This window comes from Bactrocera neohumeralis, chromosome 5 (assembly GCF_024586455.1).
Source record: "Bactrocera neohumeralis isolate Rockhampton chromosome 5, APGP_CSIRO_Bneo_wtdbg2-racon-allhic-juicebox.fasta_v2, whole genome shotgun sequence".
NCBI lineage: Eukaryota > Metazoa > Arthropoda > Insecta > Diptera > Tephritidae > Bactrocera > Bactrocera neohumeralis.
The window spans coordinates 32,058,323-32,080,468 of NC_065922.1; the positions used below are offsets into that span (position 1 = coordinate 32,058,323).

A 22,146-nucleotide genomic window follows, 5' to 3' on the forward strand; every position below is an offset into this window, starting at 1 on the left:
TTATGGGCATCGTCTGTATTTCTGACTGAAAGTCTTTAACGCAAGTGTTGAGCTATTTCGTCGGAAAGACCGAAACCCATATGTTAATTTTCTTCTCACCCATGTAGAAAACGATATTTTCATAGAAAAAACGTGCATAAACTACAGTAACCTCCAGAAACGCTTTCTGTATCTCGATTTAAAAATGTATTCTAATCGAAATCGAATCTATCTTATAATTAAGCGAAATTTGTACCACCCTGTGTCAGAATAAATACTTACATTTTTCGTTTTAGCTTTCTACAATTCGAAAGCTAATGGATATAACATTCGAAAATATGATTGAAAATGCGGAAATCGTGTTACCGAATACAAATAATTCGAATTCGATTATATTTTTTTTCGAATCGAGTTACAGAATAAGGCATATGTTATATGCTTTTGAGTCGAAGGATTGCGATGAAACTTTATGATTAATGGACTAAAAAAATGTCTTCCTTACTCTGTCAACTTAAGGTCGAAAATTAGAAAGAGATATGGGAAGAGATGAAACGGGACGACCTTATGATAAAATTTAAATCTTCAAATGAAATACATATTCGTATCCATGTTAATTCAGTACGGAAATGTCAAAACCCGCTTTTTAGAACTGATTCTTGCCTATAAACACTTTTTGAGAAAAAATGCATATAACGCTTGTGCCTTTGTTATCAAAAGAAAGTTATTCTATCTCTTGCAATACAATTCGAGATCTGTTTCAGAATATGTATCAGAAGAAATATCATTTACAAAATGCTCAGGATTCTTCTAGAGATTGTAAATGCTATAAAGACCGCAGTGGCCAGATTAGGTTTGGTAAGGTTATAAGGTCGATCCTAACAGGGATCTCACTTTGGCAACTTAGAACACCCGTCCGTTATGTGAGGTGGAAAACATATATAATAGATGATAAGGCCCTTACAAATCGGCAAAACGCTTTTGTGAAAACAAATTTTTAGAGACGGTTAATGATATCTGGTCTATGTCTGCTGGTTCGACGAATAATACTGTCAAGTTGTTTCAACCTGCAAAGGCTGAATTACAGAAGAGAAAGTGCCTGAATGTTTCCTCCTCCCCCTTCTCCATACAACTTGGACAATTTGCGTCCATCAAGAATTTTAGCCTTACCGCATGGATGCCTATTGAACAATAATAAGAACCACTAGGACCAAGATGAACTCTGCTAAGGGCAAGTAGTTCAGAAGATCTCATGTGTTCTACTCTAAGCCAAAAGGTTCTCACAGTCGAACAGAAGCAGGTCGTCGACCAACGTCTGCTAAGCGCACGGAAGGTCCGCAGTATCAAGAAAATTAACAAACTTTTATCACCAAAACTCGCACTGCAATAAAATCTATTGCAATTTTATACACAAGACTTAATAGCAACCAATGTGGGTGTGGCTCTGATCTCTCCAATAGAGTCAAAAGCTTCTGAAAAGGTTAAAGACTGATGTTGATCATTATATATAGTACTTACGAAAGAGTACTAGAAAATTGAAAATGCTTTTGTTTCTTATTGAAAAAAAAAGATAAAATTTAAACCGTTAGCATCTTATTTATTTAAAACATTTTTAAATCGATTTAAAACAAAAGTAAAAAAACCACTGAAGACCAATTTTTACTATATTTATATAAGAATACCACACTTCAAAGGATTAAAGATAATATTGAGTTCCCTTATTGAGGAATTTGATAACAAAAAAGTAGTAGTACAAAAGCCAACAGAATCGATTCTCGGTTTGCAATTTTCCAACTCGTAATCTCAGCCCCCGCTGTCTGCGGCTTACGTGCGTTAAGCCAAACAAATTGCTCCCGAGAACAGTAAGCGTCTACTGATGAGCAGCGTTGCATGCGATTTGATGAACCACATAAATCATTTTCTTATTTACAACCGACAACAAATTAAAACGCAGAACAGCCACATCAGCAAAAAGGAAGAAGACACCGGAGCAAGGAACGGAATGAATAATAAGGATTTACAAGGAAGAGCCATTTAACAATAAACTGACAACAACATATGTACAAAGCGAAGGAAAAAAAACAATAAAAAAGACAGAAATGTGAAAATCATGGAAAAACTGGGCCAAATTCTTGAGGAGCACAGTGAGATTGTCTTCGCACTTCCCAGGCAGCAGACAGCATGACGACAACGAGTGCATGCACACATCAAACGACTGTGCAGTTGCAAATGCGAGTGCATTCGTTTATTGCTGAAAGGTGGCATGCATTGCCATAGTTATCCTGTTGAAAGCAGCCATCAACGCAAGACGACTGACTAAGCATCTTACACGAGGCAGCGTGTTGCGGGAGGGGAACTATTAGTTGAGAGAGTGCAGAAAAAATATAAAATTTCATGGTGGAGCAGGGGAAACAAGCCGCAGTTGTCAGCAAAGTGTGATGGAATATGGGAGACATATATACATATATTTATATGTCTTTAGTCTTAAAAGGAAAAACGTAGTTGCCTATAGCTGATGCAAGAACGTGCCACATAGCAATCACTTGCAAGAAATGCTCCGTTGACATTTGCCTAGCGGGGCGTCAAGAGTGCCCATCATATGGTTAATGTCTATCAATATTACTTATTTATGAAGGCAGAATATATGTTTCCAGAAGAAAAATAGTCGTGGCAGGTTCACAATTGTACCTTGATTTGATTGGGGCAAAAATATAATTTTCTCAAAGGCTTGTTTTTGACTGTCAAGAAAACTTTTCTTGCGACTGAAGTGATTCTTGGTTAAGTACCAAAAAAGTTACCGCTGCAAATTACCTGTTTTCTGTTTTCAACATATTTTTTCTACTACTGAAATTGTTTAAGTAACTAGAATTGCTTTTCAGGCTCCTAATAGAGTTGCTGGCTTTTATATCTATAACTTATATATTTTATAAAATAATTGCATGTTTAGAAGTAAGTCCTGCCTTTATAGTCTCAAACTCTGTCTAAGACGTGTCAACTCTTTAAAAGAAAATTCGCAGTAAGGCGAAAAAAGCTTAGAAGTCTTATCAAATCCATCGAGTTGTTGGAATGTTGCCTAATTTAGCTACTTGAGTGCAATAATAATTGGTTAATTAGGTCTCCTAGGATCAGGCGTTTTTTCGACGACCTTTTCTCCCTACTGGTACATTAAGTTGGCATGAAATTTTTAACACCCAGAAGAAAACGTCGGAGAACCTATAAAATATATGTATATTAGGGTGTTTTTTTTTTTGAACTATTCATTGTTTTCAATCCCATCATGAAGTTTCCTTGGAAATACCCTAAAAAAATACCCTGAAAATTTGAGCTCTTAATATTAACATCAAGGACTGGACCAAGGCATGTAAAAATTTTCCATAGAAAATATTTTTTTATCTTTAAATTTCTACAGCTCAGATGCATTTTATGGCATCGCTTTGACTTTAGACACATATTCCTCAGAATTGAACACTCTACAAAAGTGCCCATTGCGACAAAGTCGAAACTCACACCGGCGGGATAGTACGGGGTTCTAAACCTGACTTTTCCCCGAAACTCGCATTTTTTTGTATATATCTCGTAAACGACAAGAGCTATAGAAAAGTCTACATGACAAACTTGTAGGAAATTTTATTGCTACAAAAACGGTCATTAATACGAGATATTCGTTTTTAAATAAAATCGCTATCATTAATAAATTCTTATCGATATCCCGTTCTCAATGCCTTACCAAACAGGTTTCCATTTGTCGGCAAAGCCGATATAGGACCAGTAGATCATATTCCTGCCAAACAGGCAGACTAAAAGAAGGGAAGCAAGTGCTTATATGGGAAACCTTTTCATTTGACAAGGTATCTTCAACAAATTTTGCAGAGATTATTATTCAAAGCATCGCGACAATCTCCAAAGAAATTGTCCAGATCGGACTACTATGACTATCAAACTAAAGTCCGTGTATAAAAAACTCTTGAGCACGGATTATTATTCAAGGCTTTGCTACAAATTGTTCTATACAATTATCCAAATTTCATGAATTAAGTAACAACTTCCTCTACCGTCCAAAATAATCTACTCATATACCGTTCTACAAGTTTCCACTATCAAAACCATTTGAAGTGGCTCAGTAGTTTCGTCGCAAAGGTAAACGCAAATTTGGGGAGCCACTACAAAAAGCGCTGACTCTTCGCCTCAACTAAGTATTTGGACGCTAAATTGTATTTGTATCATCATATGAGTTCAAGATATACATATATTAAATATATCAAAATCACTAAAAATTTTTGACAAAAATTTCCAAAAATCAAATCAACATCAGTAAAATCGCCACTATCTGTTCTATCGATATCAGTGAATTTATTTTACGTAGCTCCAACTTGTTTTGTGTATAGTATATGTATGTCTACCTTGCTACTCTACTCCCTACTGAATCCATTTCTTCTTCTCATTCGACATTTTGATAATTGGATCTGCTCTTAGGCTCTACTAACACCAGCGCGCCACCAAGTGGTCGAGTAGACAACTTATTCTGATTACTAAACACTTCTGCATCTACAATACCACTTCCTGCCCTCGCCTCTAACCATTTGCCGTTTTCTCAGCAGCGCTTCCTAAGGGAGCCCAAAAAGTCAGCAACATGCCACAGAACTTCAATTTAATTCATTTTTTACTTCCTTGCTCCTTTCCGTTATTTATTTATTTATTTCTATGCATTTGAATTTCGCCACAAATGCATGCCGTTTAGTTGGCACTGTGGCCTGTGGCGCTGCTGCAAATGACATCGAGACGAATGAGTTATCCTAATGTGTGCCAACCGGCAACGGCAGTCAAGCAACCACAGCGCGGTACCGCGAACGCACACACACAGCTGCACCCGTGAAAGCACAATTCAGCTAGTGAAAGCTCGCAGACACTATACATAGCTTGCAGAGTTCTGCGCAAATATTTTCACTCGGCCTTACTGCACTACTTTATCACTATTTCCAGCTGCCTAACTGTGGAGTTCCATGCCATTTTATTGCATTTTTTTATTCATAACGATGATGATTTCTAATGGGCGTGTTGTTGTCATTGCTGTTGTTGTTGTGAAAACGGCATAAATCATTATGCAATCGCTAGATAGATTGCACATATTACAGTGTTAAAAGGAGCGTTTAAGGACCTGCCTAGCTGTACTTATGCCCATATACAAGTACATATAGCACAGTTAGTTTGCATCTACAGACATTCTTCGTTAACTGAGCTCGCTGCCGGTTCCAGAGTTTGCCTATGGCGACAGCACTTTCACCTGTTTGTGTGCCCCTTTTAATTTGTCAATGATTGCAGTTTAAGTTAATTCAATGAATTCTCGTAATTGACGTCGTTTACGCAGGAGAACATGACTTCCTTTATCCTTCTATTTTTTATGAAGCTTAAATTTAATTAAAATGTGTCTGGCAAAAGGGGCGAAAACGCATTCTGAGCAATTGAAAGTCCCTGAGGCAAATGGTAGCCAGAACAGAAAAATGGCTGATTTGGAGAAGTGTCAAATGAAATTTGATTTCACTTGTAAAAAGAAAGTTAAATTTTATTATACTAAATTAATAGTTATTTTTCTCTCGCAGATTTTTATGTTTTCCTTAGAACTCTTCCGAATACAGTTAAGTGAAGATTGCATTTTTTTCTGATATACTGCATAAAAGGCGGTTTTGTAGAGGTAAAATGAAAATCTTGTTTGCTCCCTAGATAGTTAACTTCTTCAAATAGCTTATATTACAACTCTATCTCGTCGTTTAGTATGATATTGTATTCGTTTTCCCAAAAAAATTATTATTATATTTAATCATAGAAATCAGAGTAAAAATTTTCCGGCTTTTGGTTTTGGACAAGAATCCACGAACAAGCAACGAAGTGTGAGCTTTTAAGAAGCGGAAATTGCCAAGCTCATAAAAAGAGTTCCAACCTTAGCGGCTGCTACAGACATAATAAGCAATGAATAGTACTGAAAATTTTGTCGTGTTTTATGAAAATATCATTTGGTGAAAAAAATATATTATTCATAATTGAAATAATTACAAAGTTTCTAAGTCTGACTTATTAGTGCAATGAAAATCGAGATCAAGTGCTGCAAACCGTCAATAACTGACTTCGAATAAAGGAGGATGTTTGTTATTTCCTTTCGATGCATCACATTTTGCAGAGAACTAGGCAAAAAGAGAGAGTGATTTAGATCCTTTTCTTTAATAATTTGCTAAATAGCGAATAACTCGTTAAGAATTAAAATCTTTTTTCGGAACCTAAGGACCTTTTCAATAACTTGGAAAATATATCAGTAAAATTTAAATTTATTTAACTAAATCCAATTTTTCTTACACTGGAAATACAACTTCCGGGTTGAAATTCCGGCTACAATTGTAATTTTAAAAATATGTATTGTGATATGTTTGTAAGGCTGTCCAAATGAGCGCGATCTGTCAAACAATTTGTTTACAGCAGCTGCTTAGGACGGTACACCTCAGCAGTCAGTTCGATTTTTACAATGAATAAAAAAATATCCGACAACGATTTTGTTTAAAATTTTGTATTTTTAACCAAAGTTCGTGGGCGGAATCATTGTGAATGTTGGAAAAGGCTTACCATGATTCCGTTTTATCAAAAACACAAGCCTACGAGTGGTACAAAGCCTTCAAAGACGATCGAGAGATCGTTGAAGACATGCCTCGTTCTGGACGACCTTCGACCTCTTCAACTGATAAAATTGTTAAAAAAATGAAGGATATAGTGCTTGAAAATCAGCAGGTTAGAGAGATGTCAAGAGAGTTCGACATCTTTCGCGAGCCCGTTCGAATGATTTTGATAAGTATTTCGGGTATGAAACGCGTTCTTGATCGACTCGTCCCGATAAAATTGATTTTTTTTTCGAAAAGAGTACCACAAATAGGTCTTGATTCCTTTCCCACATTCATGGAGAGCATTATAACATGGGTTTATAAGTTTGACTTTAAAGGCGACAGTATCAATATTGATAAATAATTAAATATTTTACGTTTACTTTACAATTTCCGGGTACTTTTTTGCAATTGAGATGTAACCAGTTTTTTTTCAGCGCAATTTTATCCGAGTTGAATGTTTTTCCCCCATTCGCTTAAAAATACTTTTTTTTATATTACAAATAAATTTTTTTTTATACCCTGAACAACCTTTCATTAAATTTGCCACAAAGTAAAAGAAAACGTTAGAAATTTTAGAAAGTACAGATATAAATGATCACCGTGATGAGCTGAGTCGATTTAAGCACATCGCTCAGTTTTTGAGATATCGATAAAAATGTTGCCTTGGCGAGTAGGATTGCTGCATTATTTCCACATAGGAGAACATAATTTTAAATCAAAGCCATTATAAAGTCATTGAAGTAGTTTTTTTAAGACATGAAAGCCATGAAACCCCTTAACCAAAAACTCTTTCCAAAATTCTTTGTTATGCTACGAAATCAATAAGATTTAAGTAAAACGCTCTGAGAAAAAAAATCTGCTACATTACGTACGACGATTTCATTGTAAAATTTCATAATTTTTTAAAGTAACTGTTTATCTCCTGAAATTTTGCCGGAATTTAAACCGAGCAAATTTCAAGACCAAACATAATTACATTGAAGTACTCGCAGTATTCTTGAAATAAATCCAAAATAAAATCAATAGAGGATTTTCAGAGATTTATTTTTTTTTTATTTTGGAGATTCAAACCCCAAATGGCTATATAGCAACTTATCTTCCCTTACAACTACTTTTTATTAAACATTAAATAATAAATATACTATACTTTGTAAATTTTTTAGCTAATATCCATACCTTACTTTAAATATCGTAAATTTTTACTTACTTTGATTGTGAAAAATACAAAAGTCGCAGTCTTTGTATTATCTTTCGCATATAGCGTTATCCCCGCAGAAATGCACGTAAGTGGGCGCAAGTCGATTTTTTTTTTAATTTTCAGGTATTAGACAGCGCCGCGTGCTATCAAACGCACAACCGCACAGAGATATTATATATGAAAAGGAAAGTATAATGCACTGCACAATTCCACTGATACCGGCGATTGAAAAAAAGGTATTTTTATTATCTACGTTTTTGTTTTTGTTATTAAATTCTTGCTCGCTTATCCGGCCACAGCAGCCACGAGACAGATGCTAAACACAACGACCGCTGTCTGTGCGATATGAAGCTGCTTACTTTTGATTTTATCAGACACGTTGCACGTCGAGTTTTATTTCCGTTTTTCGTATTTTTGTTTTTGCAATTTTGATTTTTTTGCCCTTTGTTTTGGTACGGCACACCACCGCAGCGCGCAACACGCTACCAAATTATCCTTTTGCTTTGATCCTTCGTCGTCGTCGTCTTCACTGGCAGCTTGTTTGTTTGTTGTTTTGTGGGGGTGTTATGCTATTTTTGGGGGAGGTTTAGTGTTGTCTAGCGCTTGGCCTGCTATTAATTTGGCTCGTAGTTTTTACTTTTGCTGTTTTGCTGTATTTTGCTTGTAGCATTCAGAATTTCGAAATTTTTTGCTTTGGAGGATTTCAAAAACTTTCGTTTTTCAACACTCTATTATTGCACTTTTCTATGGAAGTTTTTTTTTCGAAGATTCACTTTTACAAAAACAGGTATATATGCATACGATATATCCGTATATATATTTTTTTAGAGACTACCGATGCACTCAGTTCTAGTTGGAATTTTGATTGAGTTTTCGATTTGCTCGTGCCGAAATTTTTTTTAAGAATGCGCAAATATTCAAGCGTATGAAGTCACACACACACATACGAACACTACACTGACAGGTGAAGCATCCTTTTCGACACTACTTAACCTTTGTCTCTCTGCTGGCTTTACTGGCTTTTGTATATGTGCTCACTTATCCTTTTACTATGCGTATTTGACGTGTTTATACATACATATGTATGTGTGTGCCGGTTTATTGCCAGACTTTATAGACTTTTAGGCGCATAAACTTAACGCAACAATTGCTCACATAAATTTTGTTTCCTGAAAGTTGATTTTTTGCTATAAAAAACGCGAAGAAAATCCTCTTTTTTTTATATACCAAAGGATTTTATAGTAAAAACTCTTAAATCACAAAACAGTCAGTATTTTCACAATTTTTTTATTCACTTTTTTCGCATTTATTGCATACGAAAATCACCGGCTTTTACCAGTTTCGACCGTCACCCTTTTCGGTTGTTCTCCCTAAATTCTTGCGCTGCTTTCTTCAAGCTTCACTGCCTATCTATCTGATTATCTACCGACCTGCCGTCTGTCTGGCTGGCTGTCACTGTACTTCATCACACATTGACTCTGCGATTCTATGCCACTGGCTATTCTATTTGCCCCATCAACTCAATCACACACATCAAAAAAATAATGTACCAAGTCCGCTGAAATATTCTAAACGCAGCCAGTTGCTCTTCCGTCCATCGTTCACAACAATTCGTTTCAGACTGAAAACAACTTTAGCCAACAAACAAACAATCAACCCACCGTAGTCTGACTGGACTGACACTGCCACCGCCGCTATTGTATGGCTATGGCTGTGAGTGGTTAAAGCGCCGACGCAATAGCCGTGTGCCGTGCCATACGTAACGCAACAGCGCTTACGTGCGACGTAAATAAATCCCCCCTCTATGCTCATTCGCATACTGACAGTTTTACTCACATGTAAGAGGCAGAGTTGCCAAAGTGGAAATTTGGTATTTATTTTTACAAATTGTTACTTTTTGGTTAGAGTTAAGATTTAAATGAGATTTATATGAGATCTTAACATTAACGAAAATGCAACAAATTTTCAACAGCTTCTTCAAAATTTTCATCAAATATCCTCGAAAATAAAATAAAATTTAATTCTTTAACGAAACTATATCAACAGAGTTATCAAAAAGACATGAATTTGAAATATTTTATTGCGAAAAAATTTCAATAGGTTTATATATGTAAAAAATTTAGATAAAAAATAAATCCAAGTTATTCCAATCAAATGTATATTTATATAAATAAATCTCTATAATTTTTTTTATTCTCTAAAACAATAAATAATGGGAATTTATATATTTTGAGTTCTAGTGAAATAAAATGAAGGAAATATATATTTTAAACCATTAATATCTTAAAAGAAGCCAATTCATTGAAGATTTACAGGACTAAATAGTATTAATTGTATAGTATAAATCCAATCTTATTTATTTTTAGAAAAAATATTACGGATTGTGAATATCTACTGGGAATACAAATCGACTTTTTACAGCGGCAAGAAATGTGAGTAAAATTTATTTTCAAAATATATAAAATATTTCGATTTAGTTATATCCAACTATTTGTATATACGCGAACTAGTTCCTTAATTTTTGAGATATCGTTCTGAAAGGTGCCACATGTTCTTTTTCCCTAAGAAGCTGCTCAATTGTCAAAACCACAATATCATATGTGACCTGGTCTACGAAAAGAGGGCTAACGTGCGAAAACTAGTTTTCTGGGAAAAGCTGTTAAAAATAATCGTCAGTTTCTCGTTATCTCATTAATTGTTCTACTTTTTTTGATACCTAAGCCCCCTTTTCGTAGACCAGGTCACATATACATACATACAAACTAATAACTTACAAACTGAACGATCAAAATCAAGTCTTTTGTAGAAAATTTTTGTATTTGGACTAGATATCTTCACAAAATTTGGCATAGATTATTGTGCAAGACAAGGTTGTAATCTCTAAACAAATTGTTAAGAACAGAAATTATATCATACAAACTGAACGCTGAAAATATTTTGTTTTATGTGAAGAGCATTATAACTGCGGTGCAGTCGAACTTAACGTTTCTTCATAATTTTAATTCATTTTAATTCAAAAATCAAATGTTTGCGCATAAATTTAATATTTCAACCAGTTCAAACATTTCATCCACTTCGAATTCATCTGCCAAATTCTCCACTTTATTTATTTACTTGCTGCGATGGCAACCCTGTCTCATACCCAATTAATGTTTGCTGCTCTTTACATTGGACTCTTTGTAGCAGAGAGCGCGTATAATAAAAAGGCATGAATGCCATTGTGTATTGTTTTTTACATACATACATATATACTAGCATACAACAACAAAAGTGTGTTTCAGAAGCCGGCAAACCATAACAAAGTATCCAATGCGTCGTACTAAGCGAAATACGATAAAACCAGTTTGAGGTATTGATATATATGTATATGGGTGTGTGGCAGGTATGTGCAATAACATTGGATACGAATTTACGATATATCTTATATATATATAAATATAATAATGTCTCTTGCGGATATATTCGTATATGTATATATATACATAAGTTATTTACGGCGAATACCGCCACAAAGTATGCAACTAAATACAGAATCGTGGTGAATACGCTTTTTTGCTCTTAGAGAACGTTTTATGCATAGCTACCTACACGTATATGTGTTTGGTGCTCATCTTAATATCTAATCAACTCAGATATATAACATTATCCTGCAGATGTTGTCAACAGTTTTATATACTCTTCCGCTTCTATTGTTCATTTCTTTCATATTTTTCCCGTAATAAATACCGTTTTTTTATACCCTGAATAGGGGCTTATTACATTACCCACAAGTAGAAGAAAACGCCGGAATTGTTATAAACTATAGATATAAATGATCAGCGTGACGAGCTGGTTTAGATATGTGCCTCAGTTTTTGAGATGTCGATCTAAAATTTAGCCTTAGGCGAGTAGACAGGGACCGCGACTGCCACTTAGGAGAACACAATTTCAAATCATAGTGATAAAATTGAATTTGAAGTACAAGTAGTTTTTCCTAGGTTCTAGAAAAAATATGATATAAGGAAAAGTGCTTTCAATTCTAATTGAACTCAATTGTAGGGGAATCCCCTGATTTGGGTCCAACCAATTTTTATGCTCAAATAAAACAATCCGATAGGATGCGTTAACTAAGCCAAAATAGAAATATATATAGAAGTAAAAAAACGACATGATTTTAAATGGTTTATTTAATTGTCAATCAGACAACACCGAAAAGTATTTACGGTTGGGGGCTTGATTTCGAGTTTCCCTACTTTTTTATAGAAAAAGCACAGAAATTTAATGGGGAATCTTTATTATCATTCGAAACAACATTATTTGGCATTTATTTTTTATGATCAACTCTTTTAAATGTTGGCTACATCTCAGATGGTCCATTCGTTGAGTCCAATTTTCGATCTGCTCACCAATAAATCCATTGATTGATGCGATGTGTGGGAAGCTGCGCCGTATTGTTATAACCAAATGTCGATATCACGAGGTTCAATTTTCATCCTATAGTCGGTTATCATGGCACGACAACCGTCGCCATTGACGGGTTTTCAAGAAATATGTACCGATGATTCCACCGGACCACAAATCACACCAAACGCTCATTTTTTCTGGATGAAATGGCAGCTCTTGAATCTCTTCAGGTTGCTCCTCATCCCAAATACGGCAATTTCGCTTGTTTACATACCCATTTAGCCAGAAATGGTCTCATCGCTGAACCAAGTTTGGCTCGAAAACTTCGGATCTTCTTGGAACTTTTCAATAGCCGATAGAACGAAACGATGTCGCTTCGGAATATCGAGCATTTGGTTCTTGCACAAGCTGTCTTTTTCTCCTTTTGAGCTACGAATGATAAATTTTCCTCACTGCATGTTGAACGTGGTCTATTCGGTCAAATATTATCCAATAATTAATTCTGGGTCTCAACATGGGTGATTGTGTTGCAAATAATACGCTGCGTAGACCGATTATGTTAACCGTAAGTTAATTTTACGTAATAAAGGCGAACGATTTGAAATGTTGTTCGGGCGTGAGCTTTTCCATGATGAAATGTCAAACAATACTGAACAACAATCAAGTGAGAGCTTGACACGACTCACGCGTGATCTGTCAAAAAACGCTATTGACAAGAGTACCTGGATCAATTACAATAACTATTTACATTAGAGTTTCGTATTAGTTTTCAAATTATATTGAATAAAGCCGGGCAGGTTTCGTTTATTGGCATTATTTCCACCTCTCGGTTTCAAAAGACCTAAAAAGCTATTTTCAGTATAACCCAGGCCGTAGCTTTTATGCCTTCGAATCATTCATCATCATCTTTTGGCGATATAACTCCTTCTGAGTGAATTTTTGGCCTGTTGCAGATGCGGCCCTCCAAACGTCTCGGTCATTTGCGGCTTCTTCCCAATTTTGTATGTCATGTCATTCTTGAGTTCGTCAATCTATTTTTGTCACGGTCTTTCCCTTGCTGTAGTTGTGAATGCTGTGGCCTCTACAATTTTCTTCTACTTTCTCTTGTTGTCCATTCTTGTTTCATGGCCGAGTCATCTTTGTCGTTGCGCTTTGATTTTCACCTTTTATAAGTTTATAAGTCGTTTTAGTTCATGGTTCCACCTTATACGTTACTCGTCATTATCTTTTATGGCTCCAAAGACTTTTCTTCGGATCTGTCTTTTGCAGATTTGGGACTTGCTTTTGGAGTAGATGGGTAGCACAATATTGACCGAATGATGGTTTTATATAGGGCCATTTTACACTGCTTATTAAGTAGTTTTTTTTGAACAGCTTAATTAAGTTCGCGTATGAGCTATTAGCAGCTTCTATTCTTTCTTCGCTACTCAGGCTTGTTGAGTTATCGCTACCGAGTTCAAATCCAAGTAAGCAAAGGCTATCAAAATTTCAATTGCGTATTGGTCAATTCCCACTCTGGCTGCCGGTTTGTTTTTTTGATCATACTCCGATTCATTAGTCGCTGAAAATTGAGAAACATTGCGAAGTGTTACTTTCATAATGTCAACCAAAAAAATGCCACATATATGTATGTACATATATCATTTTCGTTGTATTCTTGTTCAGCTCCACTTTCTGATATTTTTTATATACCGCCGGTTTGTAAATTATTTAAAGCAGGCTTAGTTAGTACTTAGTGTCAGATATACTTAAATGTACCGCTGCATGCATTTGCCTTTGTAATAACGACTTCTACAAATTTGCTAAACAATGCATTACGCAAAACTTCATAATCCGAAGCGAAGCATTACTAACCTAAACAGACCAAACAAAGAGCGCGTACATAAGTGGCGTACATAAGCAGGGCCTTAGTAATATATGCTTATGAATATAGACAAAAGCATCGAAACGAATCTGCGAGCATAAAAAACAGCTTGTACAAATCCTCTTGCTGCCCGGTTTGACAAGCGTATTCATGTCTAAAAGTCAATACTTTAGTTGCAACAAAGAATCGCTATTTGTATTTACTTGAACAATGGAATTTTGTAAAACATGATAGAATTTGCTGACTACTTGCTCGAAAAGTAGTTCAAACATCCAGCAATAATATATGTAAATACTCATGAATTAGAAAGTTGAATGACTTATTTCCGAAAGGAAAGTTTATTACAATTTTTAAAACGAAAAAAAAAATTAAATTATTGGAAATTATTAAGTTAAGGGTTTTTAGTTTCAAGTATTGTTAACATTTGCATTTATTCTGGGCCGGTTGCAAATTTGTTGATATAAGAAAAAATTTTAACAGAAGATTTTCAGTCAAAATATCAAAATTGGATTTTTTTTAAACTTTAAGGAAATTGTAATTTCCCTGTTTTTCGAAATTAGTCTCTAAAATCGAAATATATTGCTATGAACCAAAAGTAGTAAGACTTTGTTCATAATTTTAATACTCTTAATTTATTCTTCAAAATCTATGTATGTCGTTTTTTAAATGATCAAAGCAGTTGTTTACAGGGTCCGGCACTCGAACCAATTAAAAAAGCCATAATTCGATTTGGAAAATTATTTTTATTTATTTTAAAGTACAAAATGTGTGAAAATAATCATAAATTCAGGACCAATTCACTGTTGCTCGATATGACCACCTTTTGCTTAACTATGGCCTTGAGACGGTCAAAAAACAGATCGCAAGCTGCCCGAATGTGACTTGCCGGTATTTTGGTCCACTCACGGACAATGGCTTTCCTCAGCATCTCGAGACTGAGAAAGTTCGGACCTTGCTCTCCAAAATGGCGCAGAGAGAATAATCCATTGGATTCGCATCTGGTGAATTCGAGAGCCACTGTGTGGTCGTAATGAAGTTCGGAACGTTGTTTTTCAACCATTCTTGGTTCACTCGCGCTTTGTGAGACGGTGCTGAGCCTTGTTGAAACGTCCATGGTTTGCGACCAAAATATTTGTTTGCCCACAGCTTCAAAGCAGCCTCCAGAACACTTTCTCGATAATATGTCCCATTTACTTTGACGCCAGGCTCGATGAAAACAATTGGAGAGCGCCCATCTGCGGTGACAGCGGCCCAAACCATTATTTGTGACGGGTGCTGCCTCTTGGTGGCCAACCGATGACTTAGATTCTCGTATGAACGGTCGGTCAAGTAAAACCTATCGTTTTGAGAGTTTACGAATTGCTCAATTGGAAAAATGTTTTCGTCAGAAAACACAATGTTCGGAATTTGACCGCTTTCGGCCAAGCGAAGCAACTGCTTCGCTCTCTCAAGTCTTACTTGTTGCTGCTTCGGTGTGAGATCATGGGCCTTTTGGAACTTGTAAGGTTTGAACTTGAGCTCATCTTTCAATATACGTCGGATGCTGCGGTCGGATATTTTCAGTTCTTTAGCCATTTGATTGGCACTTCGTCGTGGATTTCGCTCAAGTCGCTTCTTCACTTTCCGAACCATCTTGACGTTGCAGTCTTTTGATGACCACCTCCATGGTGTTTTGCGATGCTACCAGTATCATTGTAACGAGTGATGGTGCGATAAACAAAAACTTTATTCACATTAAGGTTTTTGAGCTCACGAACAATTGCTTGCTGTGATTTTCCAGCTAAATATAAAGCAATCACACTATTACGTTTGAATTCCATCGCTGATACTCCAAACTGTCATTCAGCAAATTTATAAACAGCTGATTCCAGTGCGACAGCTGCGCGAACGGTCTGAAGTTGGTTACACTTCGAGTGACCCTGTAAGTAAATTTCTTTCAATGCGCTTAGCGAATTCTCTATAATGTCTTCAGTTGAATCAAAACAGTTTTCCCGGAGCAGCCGTTTGAGTTTGCCAATAGCCAGAAGTCGCACGGAGCTAAATCGGGCTAATACGGTGGTTGAATCATGATATTGACTGAAAATTTGGTGAAAAACGAAGAATCAATGCATTACGCGATGGTTCATTATCGTAGTGCAAAAAACAAGAGTTTTAGGCCCATAATTCCTACCTCTTTTTTACGAATAGCTTCGCGCAAACTTTGACAGTTTTCTTCTACATATATTCTATAACTTTCAACAAGGAATACTATTTGAGTGTTATGCTTCCTTAATTTTTGACTTTTTTTTACTCTGGTTTTTCCGGCTTTGTCTTGAGCTCACCTTTACCACGATATTCGGCCGATTGGTCGTCTGTTTCCGGGTCGTGCTTTCGCGCGAAATGTAAATTAGAATGTCTTACTATTTTTTGCCCACCTTCGAATTTGAGCTTATTGCAAACATCATTATTAATCATAGTACTTTCCCTAGTCATGTCGTTGTCTCGATGTTAGAATTCTCGCTTAAAGCAGAAATGGTCAATGACACAATTTTTTAATTTCATAAAAATTTGTCAAATAACACTATGTGTCCGATAAGTTCTTGAGCATATTTTTCAATGTTCAGTAAGAGCTCCTGCAATTGCGGCGAGATTAACCCTGTAGATTTAATCTTACAGTAGCATATGAGCTGGTCCTCAGCAGTTGCAGGTTCCAGTGATTAAGCTACGTCCAACGGCCCAAACGATCTGATACTGAAGTACATTGTTGCTATTGACTCACAGACTTTCTAGACTAACAGATCAGAGTTAGAGAGCTCGACACTGGTATTGCAGCTCTGCTGTCGGAGTGAATTCTCACTACCCTGAAAAAGACTGCATTTCGGTGCAGTAGATTTACTGATACAATTTTTGAAAAATATTGTAAAGATTCTAAAAGTGCGTTCGAAGATTTCTTTCCTCGACGTAAATTTTTAATAAAGCAATTAGTTTGTAATGAAGAAAATACGGAAGTATTTACAAAATATTAGCTAGTTCCATATCTGCTGCCAGATAGTTACTATATGGTATATAGTTTTTTTTCGAGTTGACTTTTATTTTAAATAGGAATGAAATGCTTAGCTAAATGTTACTATTTTCTACATATGCCTTTATTTACTCACTAAAAAAATGCGCTTACTCTAAAAATCCAAATATTCTAACTACTTTTCTAATTTTCATATATCCTATTTCTCCTCTTATTTTATAAATTTTTCACATATATTTTCACTGTCAGCGGTCAGCGAAACTTAAGTGAAACTATGCACATTAAATAACTGCACTCATATGTTTCCAACCTTTTTCGATTAATTTGCTTAAATGCTCCTTTCATTACGCTCATTGTGAAAAACTAGCTCCAGCGCCTGGAAGTGTGCAATGAAATGCACAACATTCATTCTTACATATGCGTGTGTGTATGCACAGTTGAATATTTACTATTACTATACTAGGTGGTGTATACTTAGACTTTTGCATGTTTATATGCACAGAGTATTTTGCCTCATGCACGCCAGGCATGCGCTTTGCGCTGAAGCTTAACGAATTCGCCTGCAGCCAACACGAGAGGACATTCACCTTTTGATATGCTTTCGCGATTTGACTTGCGAACATGCTGGCATATATACATACATACATATTGTGAGTGTATAGCCACCTACTGCTGTGTGTCTTCACTTTTGGAAAGTGATAAATTTTACTGAAACTTTGAAATATAAAAATGTGTAGGTATGTATTTGTGGTTGCAAGGAGTTTTTAAATGTGTAGTCGGGTGCTTGTATGCTACATATGTATGTCAGGCAGTGGTTTGGACTTTGTTTTCATTGTTTTTAATATCAAAAGTGTAGTTGGCTTAGAGGTCAGATATATAATCATAAAAAAAATACTGCTTTGAAGTTACTAGCGAAGTGCAACCTGTCACTTTTGCAGTTAGTTCCAATAGCACCTTCTTATGGAGCTCTGAAGTCCATAACCGTTCTGGTATTTGTTAAAACTTGCGCTACGTGTAATCTCCAAAAATCCTTGTTAAGTGTCACCAAGATCAGGATAAACCGAATAATTTATAATAACTATGGAAAATGCATTTTAGTCCAATTTACAAGCTAGATTATATTTCCGAAATATTTTGTACCTATGTTTGACACACTGAGTGCTCCACCTAAAAATCAATATGGATTTTAATAATTGTCAAATATACATGTATGTTGCAAAAAATGATGTTGCAAATGTTAAATAAAGCTGGAAAAAGAAAACCCCATTTAATGCTCGTGTACAAAAACTATAGAGCCCCAACATAAAATGGAGTGAAGCTGCGTTAAAGCAAAAGCGCTGGAAAGCATATGAAAACACAATCCTACAAAAAGCTTTGAGGTCAGCAGGAAATAGGAGAAATTAGAGCTTAACTCAAGCGCATGCGCTAGAAAAGCTCCAACCTCTTGAAGAGGGGAATTTTTGATAATATAGCTAACTCACTCACACGATAACAAAGTTCGCTCAGAGTAGTTGAAAAGCTACATGGAATCCAAAGCAGAAAGCTTTTGACAACACTTAGGCACCTGAAAATATGCATACCGAATTTGGCGCTTAAAATATGCCAATACACAGGCACACGAAGAGTGAGAATGGTAGCACGGAAGAACACGAATGCACAGCACACGAAAAGCACGAACATGGAGCACACGAAGTGGCTGTCGTTCATGAGTGTATACGAAGTGGTAGTGCTGAGTATGCGAATGAGAGCGTGCATGTGAGAGAGAGACATCTCCAGTGAGCTATCTAACAGATACTTACACGAATATTTTATTCGACTAAAAATTGAATGACTTCGCGCTCACAGCATCCACAAACAGTAATACACATAGTACCTGATATTTCGAGATTTCAGTTACTTTTTGTAGACTCTGCTGTTGTTGTTGTTTATATTTTGCAATTACACGTTATACGGTTCTTGTTTTCCAACAGTTTAGTTAGTTTTTGGGTTGGTCCTGTGTTCGTGTTTTCCCAATTGTGTGTATTTATGCTTTCATTTTGCTCCAAAACTTTAAGCGACCATGCTCATGTGTGTGTTTGTGAGCGTATATGCGCCACTCTTATCATTCGAATGTGTATCTTGTATCGTTGCGGTAAATTTTGTATGTAACAACAGCGCGCGGGAACCCCACCCAGCTTTTTCAGCTCTCAAACGCATCAGTATACGCTCATACACACGCACACAACGAGCGGTGAAAGCATTTACGAAGCAACTCCAACTCACTGAGAAGCTTGCGCCCATCCCAAACCGTTGCGACGCTATTTAAGACAGCACCGCAAAGCACATACGCTCATTTCAGATGCTACGGCAGCGTCTAGCGCACCACTAGCGCGGACTTCAAAGCAGATTTGGCCATAAAGCTATGCTACCGACACTGTTATTTGTTGATATATGTACCTAACTCTACAATCTCACCGCCCATTTTTATGAAGTGTCCAACTGTACAAATGTAAGTAGTATTCACTTTTATTTTTCGCCGCGGAATGCCACCAGTAATGGCTAACAGAAACACACACGTACATACCAAGAAGCTATAGTTGTTACTGTATTTGTGATTGGCTTACAATACTCAGAATAGTCTTTCTAAAGTATATTTGCACAAACGTGCTGCGGCTAACTGCGCTCACTTCCGTCTCCACGCTTGCCCCCAGCCACCAGAGGCTTACAGCTTACAGCTGCTCACTTGACCACACAACTAAAAGCGCGCACATACATAACTGAGTAAGTGCATTTGCCGGAAGTCATAGTTGACCGCAAATGAATTGTACTGCTGTCAGGAGGCACTCTTGTTGGCCATAATAATCGCCATAAAATTCAATCAACTGAAAATTATGTATACTTTGTATTATTCTACATACAAATGTATATACTGTAATTATATAACTGTATGTGTGTGTACTAACATATACATGTACATTTATTTTAACGCAAATTGCCGAATGCGGGAAACTTGTTAACACTTACCGAAGTTGGCGCAAATTAAAATTAACAACATTCGCCACTTTTACTTTATCGGGTCTGTGGGCCATTTATGCGGCACTTGATGCGGTTCGTAAGCACTTGAAATCCTTAGTGGGTGAGCTACTATGATTTACTTACTATATATATTTTATTATTGAGTGAACATTGCATATTTTCGCTTCAATTTATTTTGAAGCTACTTTGAAAGTACTTTTGTGGGGTATACGATATTTTGAATAGGCCATGCCGCATTTTGGCCCCATTTAGGTATAATTGTAAGCAGATTTCGAGTAATCAATTTCAGTACGAAAGTTTACCTTGAAAGATACAGCTATTGTAAGATTACGAAAAGTACTTTATTTGGATAGTTTAGAGTATACCTTTTAAATAAGATTAAAATTTTTAATGTATATGTTTAGAATTACAGCCTTCAAAAGTGTATTCATTCAGTTCAATAACCTCTATTAGTTTATCTTTAAACGCGTTTTTCTCAAAGCTACATTTTTCAAATTGGCTGCAGTTGTAACTCAAATACGAATCATCCGATAACTTTGATTTTTTTCTGCTTATTATAATACAATGTTTCTCTGTACAAGAACCATCCAGTTCCTCGCTTGTGAAAAATGTAGTTTCGATGGGCGAAAAATCAGTTAAATATTGAGAAAAATTCGACATAAAAAATCTGCCGTTTTGTTAAATTTCTATATGTTTCCAACGATCTCTCGGCCGTCTTTGCAGCCTTTTTATCTCTTGTAGGCTTGTGTTTTTGATAAAACTGAATCATCGCAAGCCTTTTCCAACATTCTCTACGATTCCAACTAACCAGATATTCCGAAGGAAAATTATGAAATATCTACTTTTCTTCTTGTGAACAATAGAATCCACTTTCATTTCAAACCAGGAATAATGTGCTACTGGATATTCTTCAGTGTGAGGAATTGGTTTTGTTATTGATGCTACATTTGAGTACTCTGTTTTATTCTTAATTTTTTTTTTCAAATTCCTTTGGTACTACTCAAACAAAAATCGCAATCATCGTGATGATTTACTGGTTCCCGCCAAATCATTGGCACAGCAAAATACATAGAAAAAGGCTTCCTATTACACCAGTAATTTAATGCGAAAATCTTGCAACACGGAATGATCCAAATATCATAAAAACGTTCGTTTAACCTTCTCAGCAGGAACTCTTTCTAGAGACCGAATAATATATTTTCCACATAGATAACAAAACTTGTCCATCTCCGTCGAAAAGAATTATATATAAATATGATTCTCAAATAAACTGTTAGAATGATGTTGAGAACATTAAAACTTCTAATTTATAGTCGTACAGAGTTCAGTACTAAAACTAATCCACAATTAAAGACGTTTCATTTTTTGTTTTTTAACGAAGGTACCCGTAAATACTTGTAGTATTCACTACCAAGAATATGTGATGTGTTAGACGACCATATCAGCAGACAATGTTTTCTACAATGGAATAAGGAATACAAAACACGTAATCTTATTCATGTTATAAAAATTGTGTCACACAGTGTAATCTTAAGTCATTGTATAGACAATGCTAATACTAATAATGTTTTACACTTTTTCCTTTTGAATCACGATCAAGGCAGCAATCACTACAGCAGTGGAAGCCTTTTTAATAACTTGCTAAACAGCGAATAACTCAATTAAAATTTTTTTGTTAATTTTTCTGAATATTCATTTATAATATATCCTCAAAATTGTGAAACATTCCGCGCAGTAGATCTCTTTAAAAAAAGTCTTTTTTTAAAGGCCGCACTAGGTGTGACCTTTAAAACTTAAAACATAATATTAATTTGAAATCTTTCGAACTTCTTGGACTTTGGACTTTCAGTAAAAGTATGAAGTTTAACCATTTCTTTGTGGTGGGATTCTTATGTATATTCGACGGCTTTTATGACAGTTTTTATTTTTGTTTAAGAAATGCACTCATAGATTACACATTGATTGTCGAAAAACGGCACTATTTGATAAATAAAAGCAATAAACTCAACCTTTTCCAAAGCTTACCACTTTACTTTCTTAAATAACATATCATTAACTTATTTCT

The 22,146-nt window shown here is 35.7% G+C and overlaps 1 protein-coding gene and 1 long non-coding RNA gene across 12 annotated transcripts in view; one reads left to right on the forward strand and one right to left on the reverse strand.

Moving 5' to 3' along the window:
* LOC126759520 (proton channel OtopLc) overlaps positions 1-9,499 on the reverse strand; it is a 138,437-nt gene extending 128,938 nt beyond the window's left edge. For 4 of the 10 annotated variants that reach the window (XM_050474365.1, XM_050474361.1, XM_050474362.1 and 1 more), the window contains exon 1: positions 7,828-9,498. The gene's annotated coding sequence lies outside the window, so the exon portion shown is untranslated. Of the gene's footprint in view, positions 1-7,827 lie in introns of all 10 variants that reach the window. The other 6 variants (XM_050474364.1, XM_050474359.1, XM_050474363.1 and 3 more) reach the window with 3 other exon arrangements.
* Positions 9,500-10,183: 684 nt separating this feature from the next.
* LOC126759581 (uncharacterized) overlaps positions 10,184-22,146 on the forward strand; it is a 38,175-nt gene continuing 26,212 nt past the window's right edge. The window contains exon 1 of one of the 2 annotated variants that reach the window (XR_007667021.1): positions 10,184-10,250. This is a non-coding gene — a long non-coding RNA (uncharacterized LOC126759581). Of the gene's footprint in view, positions 10,251-19,041; positions 19,555-22,146 lie in introns of those variants that run through there. The other variant, XR_007667020.1, reaches the window with a different exon arrangement.